Source organism: Thalassophryne amazonica, chromosome 4 (genome assembly GCF_902500255.1).
Source record: "Thalassophryne amazonica chromosome 4, fThaAma1.1, whole genome shotgun sequence".
Classification (NCBI taxonomy): Eukaryota; Metazoa; Chordata; class Actinopteri; order Batrachoidiformes; family Batrachoididae; genus Thalassophryne; species Thalassophryne amazonica.
This window is the reverse complement of record NC_047106.1, coordinates 68,245,741-68,262,750: the sequence shown is the minus strand read 5'-3', so window position 1 is coordinate 68,262,750 and position 17,010 is coordinate 68,245,741. Positions and strand designations below refer to the sequence as shown.

Here is a 17,010-nt window from a genome sequence, read left to right as displayed (position 1 = left end):
TGTTTCAATTGACATATCTCATGTTGGAGCCATGATTCATGTCAGTCCACTTGGTGCAACAGCTCTCCAAGGTGTGATCACTCCTTTGTAGATGCAAACTAACAAGCAGATCTGATTTGATGCAGGTGTTAGTTTTGGGGATGAAATTTACAGGGTGATTCCATAATTTATTCCTCAAAATTGAGTGAGTTCATGTTTTTTCCCTCTGCTTGGTCTAAAAAAGTAACAGTTACTGACTGACACAATTATTTTTCCTGATTTCTTATAGTGTTTCTTAAAGCCAGAAAATTGCCATGTGAAATGACTTTAGTTTTGTGTCATGTCTGTGATCTGCTTTTTTCTACAAAATTAAACAACTGAATGACCATCCTCCGAGGCCAGTGATTCCATAATTATTGCCAGGGGTTGTATATGCAGGCAGATGATTGTCTGTGAGATAGGCCCAAACCTGCATGTCATAGCTGTCAACTTCAGTACTCGTCAAAACATTTCGTACAAGCTTTGGCAGATGCTTTAGACACTGCAAGGTGACTGTGTGTCCACTGATGACTGGGTCCACTGCTGAAAAAGCTTGCAGTACCTCACTCTGCAATGGCATGGTTTTCTGTAGGTACTGGCCACATTCAATGTAAGCTGACTTGACATTTTGCAGAAAATACAGGATTGTTGAATCATCCTTCCTGCATCCATCAAAAATCTGTCTTGCAGCTGCCCCAACAAATATGTCCTTAGTCTTCAACAGATGATCACGTAGACTCAGTTCCTGGATATTCTTAGGACTCATGTTTTGCAGACATTCTGGTTTGATGAAGCATGACATAAACTCTGTGAGGAGATCAATTTGCATGTCATGAAGCTTGTGTATCATGGGCTGCTTCATTTCAAGCAAGAGAACATACTTCTTCAGCAGAGGCAAAACAGAGATGTAGAATTGCAGAATGAGCCTCGTCAGTGTTTGCTGATAAAACAGATGCTCTACAATCTGGATCTTTCGGCCTGCGTCATGGTTTTCTTAGCCAGAATATCATGTATGGAGTGGATGGTGTTCCTCCCTTGGCTGGTAACCTTCCTCTTCTGGTACACTCCTACTACGAAAGGATGGTAGAGGGCTCGATCTGTCTTCGATAGGAAGGAGTAATAAAATATGATGAGGGCATCAGACAGGCGAACATGATCCAAGGCTACATCATACACTGACCACCATCTGTGGCTGACACAACGTTGTGGAGGAAGCGGTTTCAGATATGGGCGATATGGGCAGCCGCCCAGGGCGGCTTCTTATCTGGGGCGGCATGACCGACCCCCGGTCCCCCCAAACGCATTGCAATCGCTGCAGCAGTGCCTACCGCTATACTCCACTTGTGGGTAATGAGCGCCCTCTGCCTGCTGTGTGGTGCATGTAGATTTCTGCCATGGTCTGACAGACAGGTAACAGGTTCTGGAGGTTTGGATGGGGTTTTGTTGTCAATCTGGCAACCCTGGGGATGGGCGGGGGTGATAACCTATTCCGCTTCAGTGCGTATTATGGAAGATGGAAAAGAAAAGGGCAAAGCCATCAGGTGCGCAGTTTAGGAAAAAGAGAAAAGAAGAGGAGAAACGAGCAAAAGATAGAGGTAAGCAGAAGCTGTGTCATTTCTTGTTGTGTGAAATGTGTTACGTAGGCTGTAACCTGCTGCAAGACAGACTTTTTACATAAGATGCTAACTGGTTACGTTTAGCTGCTTAGGATGACATATTTGTTAACAGCAGCAGAGCAGAAAATATTAGAAGATCGAAATTGTTCTTGAACTAAACAAACAGCATTTTGTGATGTAGTTTGGACCATGTATATTTAGACGCCTCAACAATTTCTCCTACTCTGAATTTCATAAATTGGAAATATATGTATATGCTCGTTTGTTTTTGTCTTAGTTGTTAGCCATTTTCTATGTCAGTATGACAGTCCCTTAATCACATTTGCATCAAGGAAGGCAAGGAGGGTCAACATTTAGGAGACAGTTGATGTGCACATTAAACTATATCTTGTTGTTCAAAGTACAGTACCAGCAAATATGTTTTCTACAATGTTCATTTGTACATTTTAATTTGTATTTCTTGTTTGAAAAGTAATAGTGTAGTTAGTAGTCTCTTATTGAATCATTATCTCTTATTGAATTATTATTAATGAAGGATAGGACTTTACACAACAGTTGTGCAATTCATTTTGTTCCCCAAAATGTGAAATACTGTAAATTGTCCTATAAAAAAGTTCAGACCTTCCTCCAGTTGTGCAGTGAGATTTATGTCTTTATCAAAGTGCCATTGTACACATAATTTCTCAAATGGTTTTATATTGGTGCAATTTAGAAATGCCTTATTTTATTTTTTATTTTATTTCTACAGTATTTATTTTTTATTTGTATTTTATACTTTTAACTTACCCAGTATTACAGTTTATTTTTGTCTTGATATGTTTGTTTACAGTAATAGTTTTACTTTATTTATTTTTTGTATTTATTTCTACATTATTTTCTTATTTGTGTGTTATACTTTTAACTTACCCAGTATTACAGTTTGTTTTTTATGTTTATAGTAATATTTAAGTTTCTTCCACGTTTTTTCAAATAAAAATTGAGTAGAAATTCTGATTGTGCCTGTGATGGTGGGGGGATCCTCCGGTTAAAACATGTCTGTCAGACAATGGCAGAAAGATACATGCACCACACAGCAGGCAGAGGGCGCGTATTACCCCCCCCCCCCCCCAAGTGGAGTAGCGCAGTACACCCTACTGCCGCGACTGCATTTGGGGGGGCGCCGGTGGGGCTAGGACCGCCACTGCGTTGTGGCACGGTGTATGTTATGCCAAGTACATCATATATCTCTTCAAATATCTGTCTCAAATCAGCAGACCACTTAAAATCAGAAAATACATCTGAAAAAAGTTTCTCAACATGCTTTTGAAAAACACTGCAAAACTTCTTTGCAGCACTGTGTGCATGGTGACATGTGTCCCCATCTATATCAAGGAGATGCGGTGCATTTTCTTGACAAACTCTGGTTTCCAGACCTGACTTGCTACCTCGCATAACAGCACAGGAATCCATTAAAAGGGAGACAACGTTATCCCAGGGAAGATTTTTCTGATCCATAAGTGAAACAAGCTCAGAGTGCAGGGTAGCACTATCAACCCGTATGACACTAAATGATGAGAGGTGATCTAAGACTGGGGGAGAAGTAGCTCACTAGCACAGCCAGAACTCTTTTATTGTTTTGTGAAGTAGCTTCATCTATGTTAAGGGAAAAGTGAGACTGTTTCAGGACACTGATAAGCTCATCATCCATAGTCTTTGCTAGACCAAATCTCAGTTTATATGAGGCAGATGTTCTGTCCATAGATATTGAATTTAATGCCTTCTTATCAACTGCGGCTACCTTCATGAGATCAAGAAGCCGTGGCACAACAGAGAGAGAGGGAGTTCTCAGCAACAAATCCTAGAGTCATGGTCTCTAAATTGTGAACTTGATCAGTCAGGGGTGTGGAAGTCTTTGGAACCAGAACAACAGCTCCTGATCCTGTTTCTTTAAGCCACATCTTTGGGCAACCATAAGCTGGAGATGGATCTGGGGCTTCTAAAATGCAGCAAGATAAATAAATCAAATATATACCACATCTAATTAAACATAACTATTACTATTCACAGTGGAGAACTTAATTACTTTGCTGTTCCATAGCCCTCCCCCCTTTCTCTCTACATAAACATTATAAAATATCAGTGGATGAGATGAAACTCTGTGTGTGTGCGTGTGTGTGTGTGTGTGTGTGTGTGTGTATAAATGCTGCTATATGCAATTTCAAAAGAAATGTACTTGAAGGAACTTGTAAAATTAAAAAAAAAACAATAACACAATTGATCTTTAAGTGTGATGTCATGTGTCTCATTAAACAATATTAATGTGAACATACATTTATACATGTATATAATAAACCAGAACACTGATCATTTCAGTTATTCATAAAACACCTTCAATTTTAAGTACATTTCACGTAAAAAAAAAAAGAAAAAAAGAGAAGATACCTGGTAATCTGTAATTTGACATCTTCAATTTAACCAGTTTGACGTGCTTCTTTGCCTGGACGTGTTCAACCAAGCGGGTTTTCCTCCAGATCCATACTTAACACCCTGATGACAGAGGCTGCAGTATGCTTTTCCCGGTTCTTTTAACTTTCGGATATGTTCATTAAGATATTCTTTTCCCACTTTAAACTCGAGCCAGCGCCAATTCCATTGATTCTTGATTCCGTTGTCTTTATCCACCTTTTTTACGTCGTCTTTCTCGCCGTCCTCCCCCTCTCCCTCCGCGACACCGACATACCACTAACTTCTTTTTAAAAACTTGACTGCAAATAATGAAATGAAACGCGGAGAAAAGCGCACCGATAAAATGGGAAGAGAAAAAAAAAAAATCTTCACACTGCGGTGTGCCATCCCGCTGCTGTTGCTTCTTCTCCTTGAGTTAATTGGCGGAACACACGCCAACCCGCATAATACGGTCTTCAGTGTCATAAATCAAACTTGACAGGACACAACGTCCTCAAAAATCTGCAGATCCATAAAACCTATACGATGTCATAAAAAAAAAATAATAAAAAAAAAAAAAACACGCTTTGCGGGCATTTTCCTAACTCAGTGACAATCACAATTAAAGAGTACAACACGAACATTCCCCTCCCTCCTCCCCAGGATGAAATCAGTGGAATCCCGCGGATCCATGGAGTTTTCACAGCCATTAATTTGAGCAGCATTTTTCCTCCTCGAAACTCCGCGGATCTGAGGAAACTGATTTGTATCTGTAACACACAGATCAGTGTCCGTGGACTTCTAAAACTTGCATGATGTTGTAAAAAAAAGAGAACACTTTGCGATAAGCATTTCAAAAACTCAGTGATGTTCACGATTAAAGAGTACATCACTAACACCCCGCCACCCCTCTCCATGATGAAATCCACGGAATTCCGCGGATCCGCGGAGTTTTCACAGCCCTGTGACACACCATAGAAAAAGTGACTCACCATCAGCCCTCAGCAATAATAACCCTCCAAAAACAGGAACATATTTACAAGTACATGGGACATTCAGGTTCCTTTTGGAAGAAAATAAACACCTATTCAACATTTCAAATTTTTACTGAATAAATTAAGCAATTCTTAATGTTGCAGTTTTAGAATTTTGTGTTTTTAACCTCTTCCCTACAGCATGAAGATGCACACAAATTGAATGTGCATCTGAGACACAACAGTACATGTTGCATTGTTGAATCACTTGCAGTGAAATTAAATGGGATGCTGCGTTGACCCTATCACATATTGTACTAGAATATGACCTGATGGAGAGAAAGCCAAAGTGTATGCTCTCACGTGCAGTTACCTGGCCCTTCCTGTTGACGCCGATGATGCCAGCAGTCGGCTCATGGGGAGCCGTAACAAAAATGGTCTCACCACTGATCCTGTTCATGTAGATACAGGTTCCAGTCTCCAGGTCATACAGGTGTATGTAGCCATATTTGGTGATGAGAAAAACGACATCTTGCTTGGAACTGATCTACATATGTGGGTAAACAAAAAAAGAACATAATAGCAAGCCAGCCATTATGCATTAGAAGTCTCCTGGAAACTTCAACAGCATATCACAACTTAAAGGCACAAGATGTATTACTTTACAGCATACAGTACTTTCAACCACAACAGTTAAAGCATATTGAATGTGCTACAATAAAAATGTGGTGATATGTACATTACCTTAATGACACCATGTGAATATATACCACTCATAGGTGGGACTTGACTGTTTAAGTATTCTTAGAAAACAGTAATTGAACAGTCAAACAAAACAAAACAAAACAAAAAAAACTGACCAAAAATTATTACCATTTTTACTTGGTGGAACTGAAACAGTGGGATAAACAAGTATAGTTATTTCAAGTCTGTTTATTATTGTTATTGTACCTGCATGGCAACAGGGAAGTCATTTTGGGCTTCTGGAGGAAAGAAAACATCCACAGCTTTCTTTGGAAATGGCTGGTTTCCAGTTGGAGGAGTTCCCACTTCAATGATGTGCAGCTGGGGGAGGGGGGGGGGAGCACACAAAATAATTAAAATTACACAGGGATCATCAGTGTGAATGCTTTTGTGTGTATAAAGTCATGTGAAAACATTTGTGCACCCTTGAGCTTTCACATTTTGTATTCTTTGCCAAAAATAAATAAATAAATAAATAAAAAATTCATGCTTTATTACATTAAAATTTCTAAAATTAACCAACAGTGAAAAGTAATCTCTACATCATGAATTAAAAGAAAAAAAATATAAAAGTCAAAATGATGGTGTGCACAAGTAAATGCACCCTTTAGTATAACACACATTAGCCATTACTTTTACATATTTTTTTCCAAACAAGTCAGGGGATGGATACATGAACATTTCAAAGACACCAATCACATCTTGGACTTTATTTATTTCTTAATAACTGACATAAACGCAGTATGGTACTGTATGGCAGGTTTGTCTGGAGGCAGCAGTTCCCAAAAACTGTTACTGTGCAACGAGGTGACTAGTGAGGAAAGCCACCAAGAGGACAAAACATCCCTGAAGATGTTATTGGCTTCTCTGCCTGTGATTGGAGAAATAATGCAGAGTGCAAGTTTTGCATTCTACCTCACCACTCACATAGCGGAGTTGAGCAGAAAATTCAAATATGTAATAGCTCAGGGGTACACAAAAACCTTTTTATATCTGTGTGTTTGTGTGAATGAAAACATGAATGATTATTTTTCTTAAACGCTATCTGTCCTCTTCACAAATAAACCAACATCTTATTTTGCAAGCGCACATACAAAAATAGGTTAAATACTACTACTAAATAAAACATATGAAAAATGGAAGGAAAACAAATCAAATTATTTCTGACCACAGAAGAATAGACCACACTAGGGTAACTGGAACAGGATTAATTCTTTCACCCACATCTGTTGTTTGGGCAGTTTTTAGGCATTTTACACCAGAACATTTTGGGGATTCTTACTTTTCCTCCAGCCTGTCCTCGCACTGCAAAGCAGAATAGAGTCGACTCTTCACCGTTTCCCTCCATCTTGAACTGTGCAAAACCAGCAGCATGTCCTTCGATTGGCTGAGATACTTTCCTGTCCACTGAGTAAAGCTGCATGGCTCCAACAACACGGTTTTGCTGGAGTAAGAAAATGTAGCCCAGAGGTCAATGCCCAGCAGTGTTGCCACAGTTACTTTGAAAAAGTAATCCAATTACTGATTACTCCTTGAAAAAGTAACTTAGTTACTTTACTGATTACTCAGTTGGAAAAGTAACTAAGTTAGATTACTAGTTACTTTTTTAGTTACTTTCCCCAGCTGCCGACAACAACCCTCTGCCACCTCAACATGACAATGATACTTGTTTTGCCAAAACTCACTTCATAGTCATCCTTTCTTGACTTCAATGAAAATAAATACTTGTTTTATAAAAAGTAAAAAAAGACCTCTTTCTTGACCTCATATTTAACTGTTGACAGCACTGTAACAGTAAAACTTGAAATTTCTAACCTACATTGTTTATAAATGTAACTATTAAATTTTTTCTAACATTTAAATTCTCTGTAAACATTTTACTTGTCGAAATTATTATTATAAGTAGTATTAGTAGTTGTAGTAAAAAAACGACTTCAAAACTGGACCTTTAATCTAGGGGTGTTGTGGGGGGGCACATCCCTGCCCCACGCCCCCATTCCATCTGGATTCATCCCTGCCTTGGCGTTTGGGCACAAAGAATGGATAACATTTACTTACGCAGGAAACATGACCAGATTTACAGGTAAGAAAGTTTTATTGTGTTTTCACATCATGTGGTCCTCAGAAAGAGAGTTTAGGTGCATTTGAGTGGAAAATAGTGTTAGTTGTTGACGTGCCTGACGCGTGGCGGAGGACCAGCTGTTTTTAGCAGCAGATACGGAGCGGCTCAGAGAGAGAAAAAAAAAAGCATAAAAATGTCTTTGTAAAGCTCAGTGCATTTGTGCTGTTGTCACTGCTTTAAGAGGTGAGGACAAGTCGTAGCTGCTGCCCGGAAGCTGCTGCAAAAAAACGTGGATGAAAAGCTCGCAGCTCACTTAAAGTGGGCAGTTCAGTCTTCCTGCCCACGGACCACGTTTAATGCTGCTATCGACCCACAATGCAAAAATAATAGTAACGCACAGTGACATGGAGAAGTAACTTTAATCTGATTACTGATTTGGAAAGATTAACGCGTTAGATTACTCGTTACTAAAAAAAGTGGTCAGATGAGAGTAACGCGTTACTAAGTAACGCGTTACCGGCATCACTGATGCCCAGTTCTGTGCGAGTTACAGTAAAACAGCCATTCATCACACTTCACATCATCAAGCTGTTCTAGCTGTTCACAGACAACATTCAAGCCTTCATATTAGAGCTGCTGCTTCGTTACGTATACTTTACCAGCATCAAACAAAATGTATCCAACCAGCAACCCCCCCCCCCCCCAAAAAAAAACCTTTGCAAAATTCTTTTCCAAGCAATACATACAGTTGTATGTAAAAGTTTGAGCACCCCAATGATTTCATAGACAAACAGATAGACAGATAGATAGATACTTTATTCATCCCCTATAAGGGGAAATTCATCATGATTTTCTTTTATAAATCGCTGGTTGTTTGGATCAGCAATTTCAGTTAAATATATCATATAGCAGACAAACAGTGATATTTGAGAAGTGAAATGAAGTTTATAGGATTTATAGAAAGTGTGCAATAATTCTTTAACAAAATTAGGCAGGTGCATAAATTTGGGCACCCCAAACAGGAGGGGGGGAAAAAAAAAAAAAAAAAAAAAATCACTATTTAATAGATCCTCCTTTTGCAGAAATAACAGTCTCTAAACGCTTCCTATAGCTTCCAATGAGAATCTGGATTGTGGTTGAAGGTATTTTGGACTCTTTACAAAACATCTCATCTTTGTTGGTTTCCGAGCATGGACAGCCCGCTTGAAATCACACCACAGATTTTCAATAATATTCAGGTCTGGGACTGAGATGGCCATTCCAGAACATTGTACTTGTTCCTCTGCATGAATGCCTTAGTAGATTTTGAGCAGTGTTTAGGGTCGTTGTCTTGCTGAAAGATCCAGCTCCAGCCCAATTTCAACTTTGTCACTGATTCATGAGCATTGTTCTCTAGAATCTGCTGATACTGACTGGAATCCATGTGACCCTCAACTTTAACAAGATTCCCAGTACCTGCACTGGCCACACAGTCCCACAGCATGATGGACCCACCTCCAAATTTTACTGTAGGTAGCAAGTGTTTTTCTTGGAATGCTGTGTTCTTTTTCAGCCATGCATACCGCCCCTTGTTATGTCCAAATAACTCAATTTTAGTTTCATCAGTCCTCAGCACTTTATTCCAAAATGAAGCTGGCTTGTCCAAATGTGCTAAATGTGTCCAAATGTGCTATACCTCAAGCAACTCTGTTTGTGGCGTGTATGCAGAAAAGGCTTCCTCTGCATTACAGCATCATACAGCATCTCTTTGTGCAAAGTGTGCTGTATAGTTGAACGATGCAGAGAGACACTATCTGGAGGAAGATCATGCTGTAGGTCTTTGGAGCAGATCTGTGGGTTCACTATGACTGTTCTCACCATCCTTCACTTCAGCTCATCTGAGATTTTTCTTGGCCTGCCACTTCAGGTCTTAACTAGTACTGTGCCTGTGGTCTTCCATTTCCTCACTATGTCCCTTACAGTGGAAACTGACTGCTGAAATCTCTGAGATAGCTCTTTGTATCCTTCCCCTAAACCATGATGTTGAACAATCTTTGTTTTCAGCTCATTTGAGAGTTGTTTAAAATCTCCCATGTTGCCACTCATTCGAAGAGATGCAAAGAGGGGAAACATTTGCAAATGTCCACCTAAAATATCCTTTCTCATGATTGGATTCACCTGTGTAAGGAGGTCAAGGGTAAATGAGCTTACCAAACCAATTTTGTGTTCCAATAATTAGTACTAAATGTATTCAAATCAATAAAATGACAAGGGTGCCCAAATTTATGCACCTGCCACATTTTGTTTAAAAAATTATTGCACATTTCTGTAAATATTAGAAACTTCATTTCACTTCTCAAATATCAGTGTGTTTATCTGCTATGTGATATATTTAACTGAAATTTCTGATCCAGACAACCAATGATTTCTAAAGGAAAATCCTGAAAATTATCAGGGGTGCCCAAACTTTTGCATACAACTGCATATTCTTATAGTCTATTTTTTGTCACACTTCAGGGAAATTTAAAATACAAAAAATATCAAATCAAATAAATTTTATTTATACAGCACCAAATCACAACAAACAGTCTCCCCAAGGTGCTTTATATTGTAAGGCAAAAGCCATACAATAATTACATAAAACCCCAACGGTCAACAAACGACCCCCTGTGAGCAAGCACTTGGCGACAGTAGGAAGGAAAACTCCCTTTAACAGGAAGAAACCTCCAGCAGAACCAGGCTCAGGGAGGGCAGTCTTCTGCTGGGACTGGTTGGGGCTGAGGGGAGAGAATCAGGAAAAAGACATGCTGTGGAAGAGAGCAGAGATCAATCACCAATGATTAAAAGCAGAGTGGTGCATACAGAGCAAAAAGAGGTGAATAAAAAGAAACACTCAGTGCATCATGGGAAAACCCCCCCAGCAGTCTACATCTATAGCAGCATAACTAAGGGATGGTTCAGGGTCACCTGCTCCAGCCCTAACTATAAGCTTTTTCAAAAAGGACAGTTTTAATCTTAATCTTAAAAGTAGAGAGGGTGTCTGTCTCCCTAATCTGAATTGGGAGCTGGTTCCACAGGAGAGGAGCCTGAAAGCTGAAGGCTCTGCCTCCCATTCTACTCTTACAAACCCTAGGAACTACAAGTAAGCCTGCAGTCTGAGAGCGAAGTGCTCTATTGGGGTGATATGGTACTATGAGGTCCCTAAGATAAGATGGGACCTGATTATTCAAAACCTTATAAGTAAGAAGAAGAATTTTAAATTCTATTCTGGAATTAACAGGGAGCCAATGAAGAGAAGCCAATATGGGTGAAATATGCTCTCTCCTTCTAGTCCCTGTCAGTACTCTAGCTGCAGCATTTTGAATTAACTGAAGGCTTTTCAGGGAACTTTTAGGACAACCTGATAATAATGAATTACAGTAGTCCAGCCTAGAAGAAATAAATGCATAACTTAGCTTTTCAGCATCACTCTGAGACATGACCTTTCTAATTTTAGAGATATTGCGCAAATGCAAAAAAGCAGTCCTACATATTTGCTTAATATGCGCATTGAAGGACATATCCTGATCAAAACTGACTCCAAGATTTCTCACAGTATTACTGGAGGTCAGGGTAATGCCATCCAGAGTAAGGATCTGGTTAGACACCATGTTTCTAAGATTTGTGGGGCCAAGTACAATAACTTCAGTTATATCTGAATTTAAAAGCAGGAAATTAGAGGTCATCCATGTCTTTATGTCTGAAAAACATTCCTGCAGTTTAACTAATTGGTGTGTGTCCTCTGGCTTCATGGATAGATAAAGCTGGGTATCATCTGCGTAACAATGAAAATTTAAGCAATGCTTTCTAATAATACTGCCTAAGCATGTATAAAGTGAATAAAATCGGTCCTAGCACATAACCTTGTGGAACTCCATAATTAACCTTAGTCCGTGAAGAACACTCCCCATTTACATGAACAAATTGTAATCTATTAGATAAATATGATTCAAACCACTGCAGCGCAGTGCCTTTAATACCTATGGCATGCTAAAATTTTATGGTCAACAGTATCAAAAGCTGCACTGAGGTCTAACAGGACGAGCACAGAGATGAGTCCACTGTCTGAGGCCATAAGAAGATCATTTGTAACCTTCACTAACGCTGTTTCTGTACTATGATGAATTCTGAAACCTGACTGAAACTCTTCAAATAGACCATTCCTCTGCAGATGATCAGTTAGCTGTTTTACAACTACCCTTTCAAGAATTTTTGAGAGAAAAGGAACGTTGGAGATTGGCCTATAATTAGATAAGATAGCTGGGTCAAGTGATGGCTTTTTAAGTAATGGTTTAATTACTGCCACCTTAAAAGCCTGTGGTACATAGCCAACTAATAAAGATAGACTGATCATATTTAAGATCGAAGCATTAATTAACGGTAGGGCTTCCTTGAGCAGCCTGGTAGGAATGGGGTCTAATAGACATGTTGATGGTTTGGAGGAAGTGACTAATGAAAGTAACTCAGACAGAACAATCGGAGAGAAAGAGTCTAACCAAATAGCAGCATTACTGAAAGCAGTCGAACATAAAGATATGTCTTTGGGATGGTTATGAATAATTTTTTCTCTAATAGTTAAAATTTTATTTGCAAAGAAAGTCATGAAGTCATTACTAGTTAAAGTTAAAGGAATACTCGACTCAACAGGGCTGTGACTCTTTGTCAGCCTGGCTACAGTGCTGAAAAGAAACCTGGGGTTGTTCTTATTTTCTTCAATTAGTGATGAACAGTAAGATGTCCTAGCTTTACGGAGGGCTTTTTTATAGAGCAACAGACTCTTTTTCCAGGCTAAATGAAGATCTTCTAAATTAGTGAGACGCCATTTCCCTCTCCAGCTTACGGGTTATCTGCTTTAAGCTGCGGTTTGTGGGTTATACCACGGAGTCAGGCCTTCTGATTTAAGGTTCTCTTTATCAGAGTAGCTACAGCATCCAAAGTTGTGCTCAATGAGAGGTAAAGCTATTAAAATATCAATCAATCAATCAATCACTGGAGTAATTTCATTTTGACAGAGAAGCTACCTACAAAATCAGTTATTTTAAATGGGGTGATGCCATATCACAAAACCCTTGCCCTTCTGCCCGCCTGCACTCTGACCCAGACAAGAACCAGATGGGTGCAGTAAATACTTCTACTTAAAAGCCCAATGTTGTGTAAAGTGTTTTTAGACTTTTGAATATCCCAAGAAAGAAAGATGACGTTTGACATTTAAAAGACAAAAACAATGATTCTTAAATGAATTTAGGATAGAGAGAATGGGAAGAAGAGAGATATGGGTACATCTAAAAAAATTAAACTTGTCTGAGAAAGTGCAACTTTTATATATTCTAGATTCAATACATATAAACAAATGTTTCTAGCATTTTATCATTTAATTTTGATAAATGCAGCCTACAGCTACAAAAAAATAAAAAAAAATGTGTATCTCAAAATATTACAATATTTCATAGGATCAATTAAAAAAAAAGGATTTATAATACACAAATGTCAAACGTTTGGAAAGTATATTCATTTATGCATGTTCTTTGGTTTTCCACTGTGGGCAGGTCCCAAGTCAGCATATCCATAAAGCTCGTCAGCAGATGGAAGCCTGATGTGTGCTAAAATCTCCTGGTTGATGGCTGCACTGACTCTAGATTTGATAAAACACAATGAACCAACAGCAGGAGATGACACAGCAGCCCAAATCATCACTGACTGCGGAAACTTCACACTGGACTCCAAGTTACAGATTCTGGGACCCTCGATTTTTGAAATGAAATAGAAAATTTGCTTTCATTTGAAAAGAGGACTTTGGACCACTGTACAACAGTCCAGTTCTTTTTCTCTTAGTTAATTTTTAGATCATATGCAGTAAAGTCTGAAATATAGAAAATGTTCACTTTCTGAAATACCTGACAAAAATACTGAACTTGCTCATGATGAAATTTTTTGAGATGCACCTGCAGTTGAGAGAAAGAGTAGCACAGAAAAAGAAATATTTACAGACACATGGAGAGTATGTGGAACTAACCATTTCTCATGTTGTTAACACTTACTGACAGTTGGAAAATGTTGTACATGTAGACTCAATCTTTTTCCATTTTTTTTTTCAAAATATCAAAGAAATTCAACATACATTTTTCTTCTTTGGGATTTATGATATAATTGTTATACTGCATGAGACGTTGTGTTCAACCTTCTTCTCGTCATGAATATATCATTTCCACAGAGGTGCAGGACTTGCAGGTGTGTAGAAAAATGAACCCATAGTGAGTAAAAATGTGGCGGCAGCAAAAAGACAAGAAAATGCTTGGGGTTCAGAGGACTCATATTAACTACTGTAGATATGCACCTACTAAATGTATTTTCTCTGTGTCTGTGTGGCCTCGCCAATTTTTGGAACATGAAGAATTCATACACATATGCTGACCCTGTCTCTACGGCCGTTTTATCTCCAGAGGGAATTCCCGTGTGTGGTAGTCAGCTGTGTCTACATTCCCCCCAGTGCTAACACCAGGGTAGCAGTGGAGCTATTAGCTGAGGATGCTAGCTCTATGATGGCTAGGTACCCTGATGCTCCACTGTTCATTATGGGTGATTTTAACAGCTGTAGACTGGAGACTGTCACGCCATCATTACATCAGTACGTGGATATTCCCACGAGAAAGCACAACACTCTGGATTTATGTTACGGGAACATTTCTGATGCGTTTACTGCCCAGGCACATCCTCCACTCGGCTTCTCCGACCACAATGTTGTTGTTTTGCTTCCGCATTACAGGACAGTACTAAAATGGGCTAAGCCTTCCACCTACAGCGCCCCCATTTGGTTGAAGGATGCAATTGCACAGCTGCAGGGCTCCATTGCGTGCATGGACTGAGATATTTTTGAAGGAGATTTGGAGCACAGAAATTCAGTAATCACAGATTACATTAAATTCTGTATATCATCCACTATACCAATAAGAACATTTAAGAAATACCCAAATTCTTATCCTTGGATTACATCTCACATTAAGAGCAGTATGAGAGACAGATTCAAAGCCTTCCAGCGTGGGGATTAGAACACAGTTAATACACTGAACAGACAGATAAAAAAATGACATAACTAAGGCTAAACTCAGATACAAGGACAAGATTGAACAAGAGTTTAGCAGCATGGACACTAGGCAGGCCTACAAGAAAATCAAGGTCCTCACTGGTCAAACATCTGGTCACAATACAATACCTGACCTTACCATTTCTGCTGATACTCTCAATACATTCTATACACGTTTTGATAGTACTGATAACTCTGCCTCTGTGAGGTATTTCTTTGTGCCCTGCCCCTGGACATTCCATCCCACCCCCCATTTACGGAGGATGATGTACGTTTGCAGTTAAGTAGATGTAAGGTGGCAAAGGCATCAGGGCCAGATGGTATCCCGGCCAGGGTGCTGAAACTATGTCCTATGGAGTTGTCCCCAGTTCTGTACTCCATCTTCTGGGACTCCCTCAGATCAGCATACATTCCCACAGTCTGGAAAACCTCTACAATCATCCCAGTTCCCAAAAAGCCACATCCATCCAAGCCAAATCATTACAGGCCAATTGCTCTTGCCTCCGTTATCATGAAATGCTTGGAAAAACTTATTCTTCACACCATTCTCCCAGCTGTCAGACCACTGCTGGACCCATACCAGTTTGCTTACAGGGCCAGGCGAGGAACCGAGGATGCTGTGGCATGCCTCCTCCACACCTTGTTGCAACATCTTGAGTCACCTGGTACCTTTGCATCCATACTATTCATTGATTTTAGCTCGGCATTTAATACAATGGCCCCAAATGATTAAGAAGCTCCAAACTCTCAATCTGTCTCCACTCTTCATTCACTGGATTCACCACTTCCTCAGCAACAGACCACAGTCTGTCAGATTTGGCTCAGACACTTCATCAACCATTATCACCAATACTGGTGCCCCCCAGGGGTGTGTACTCAGCCCTTTCTTGTACACCCTCTACACCAACAACTGCACCAGCCCCTCACCCACAACTACATATTTTAAATACTCTGATGACACAGCCATTCTTGCTCTTCTCAAGGACACTAACTCCATAATCGCCTTCCATCAGTCTGTTACCCACTTCACTAAGTGGTGCTCAGATAACTTCTTGGAGCTTAATGTTGACAAGACTAGGGAGCTACTGATTCATACTCAATCACACACCCCGGACTTGGCCCCCATTAACATTTATAACAAAACAGTTGAGCGTGTCAATCATTTCAAATATCTCGGACTCATATTGGACAATAAGCTCACCTTTGATCAATATGTCATTGACATCCATAAACATTCCCAGCAAAGACTCCATATCCTTCATAAGCTCCGTGCCCTCTCCATCACCCCAAAACTCCTGTTATTGTTATACTCCAGTATCATTCAACCCATCCTTCTGTACTGTTCACCTTGTTACTTCAATATGTTCTCCATCACCAACAGAAATAAACTAATTAAGGTCACTCACACAGCATCCAGAATCATCAGCTTGCCCACCACGGACCTCTCACAACTCAACAATAAGGCAGTCATACGCATGGCCCGGACAACCAGCACAGACTCCACTGTTACTTCTGCCTACTGCCCTCTGGTCGCAGGTACAGAACTCTGAAGTGGAAGCGGGCACGCTTTAGTAAAAGCTTTGTCCCTTCTGCCATAGCAGTTTTAAACAGTTTATAATATGTCCTGATCACCTGTCATTTGTATGTGTGTTCTGTGTCTATATGTGTTTTTATGTGACAGTTGCTGTGAAAACAAATCTCCCCCTGGGGACAATAAAGGTCTATCTATCTATCTATACAACTTAGCCCACCATATATGCTGCTAGTCTATCATGGTCGTGATAGTTTTTGGGCTTATTGTCTTCCAGAAATTAACCAAAATATTCCAAAAATGCTGTGTTATGGAAAGCTTAAAACTGATCCAGGATCTAGATCAGTTAAAAAATTGAATTACCTTTGCCTTGGACCAGATGTCACTCCTCACTAAACTCTGATTGAAAGTCGCAATGAAAACAAAACCTCTATCAGATGTAAAAAAGATAAGCATGCGTGCGTATACACACACACACACACACACACACACACACACACACACACACACACACACACACACACACACACACACACACACAC

At 39.6% G+C, this 17,010-nt stretch overlaps 1 pseudogene; it reads right to left on the bottom strand.

Annotated features, from left to right (window-relative positions):
* LOC117508938 overlaps nt 1-17,010 on the bottom strand; it is a 117,082-nt pseudogene that overhangs the window by 57,884 nt on the left and 42,188 nt on the right.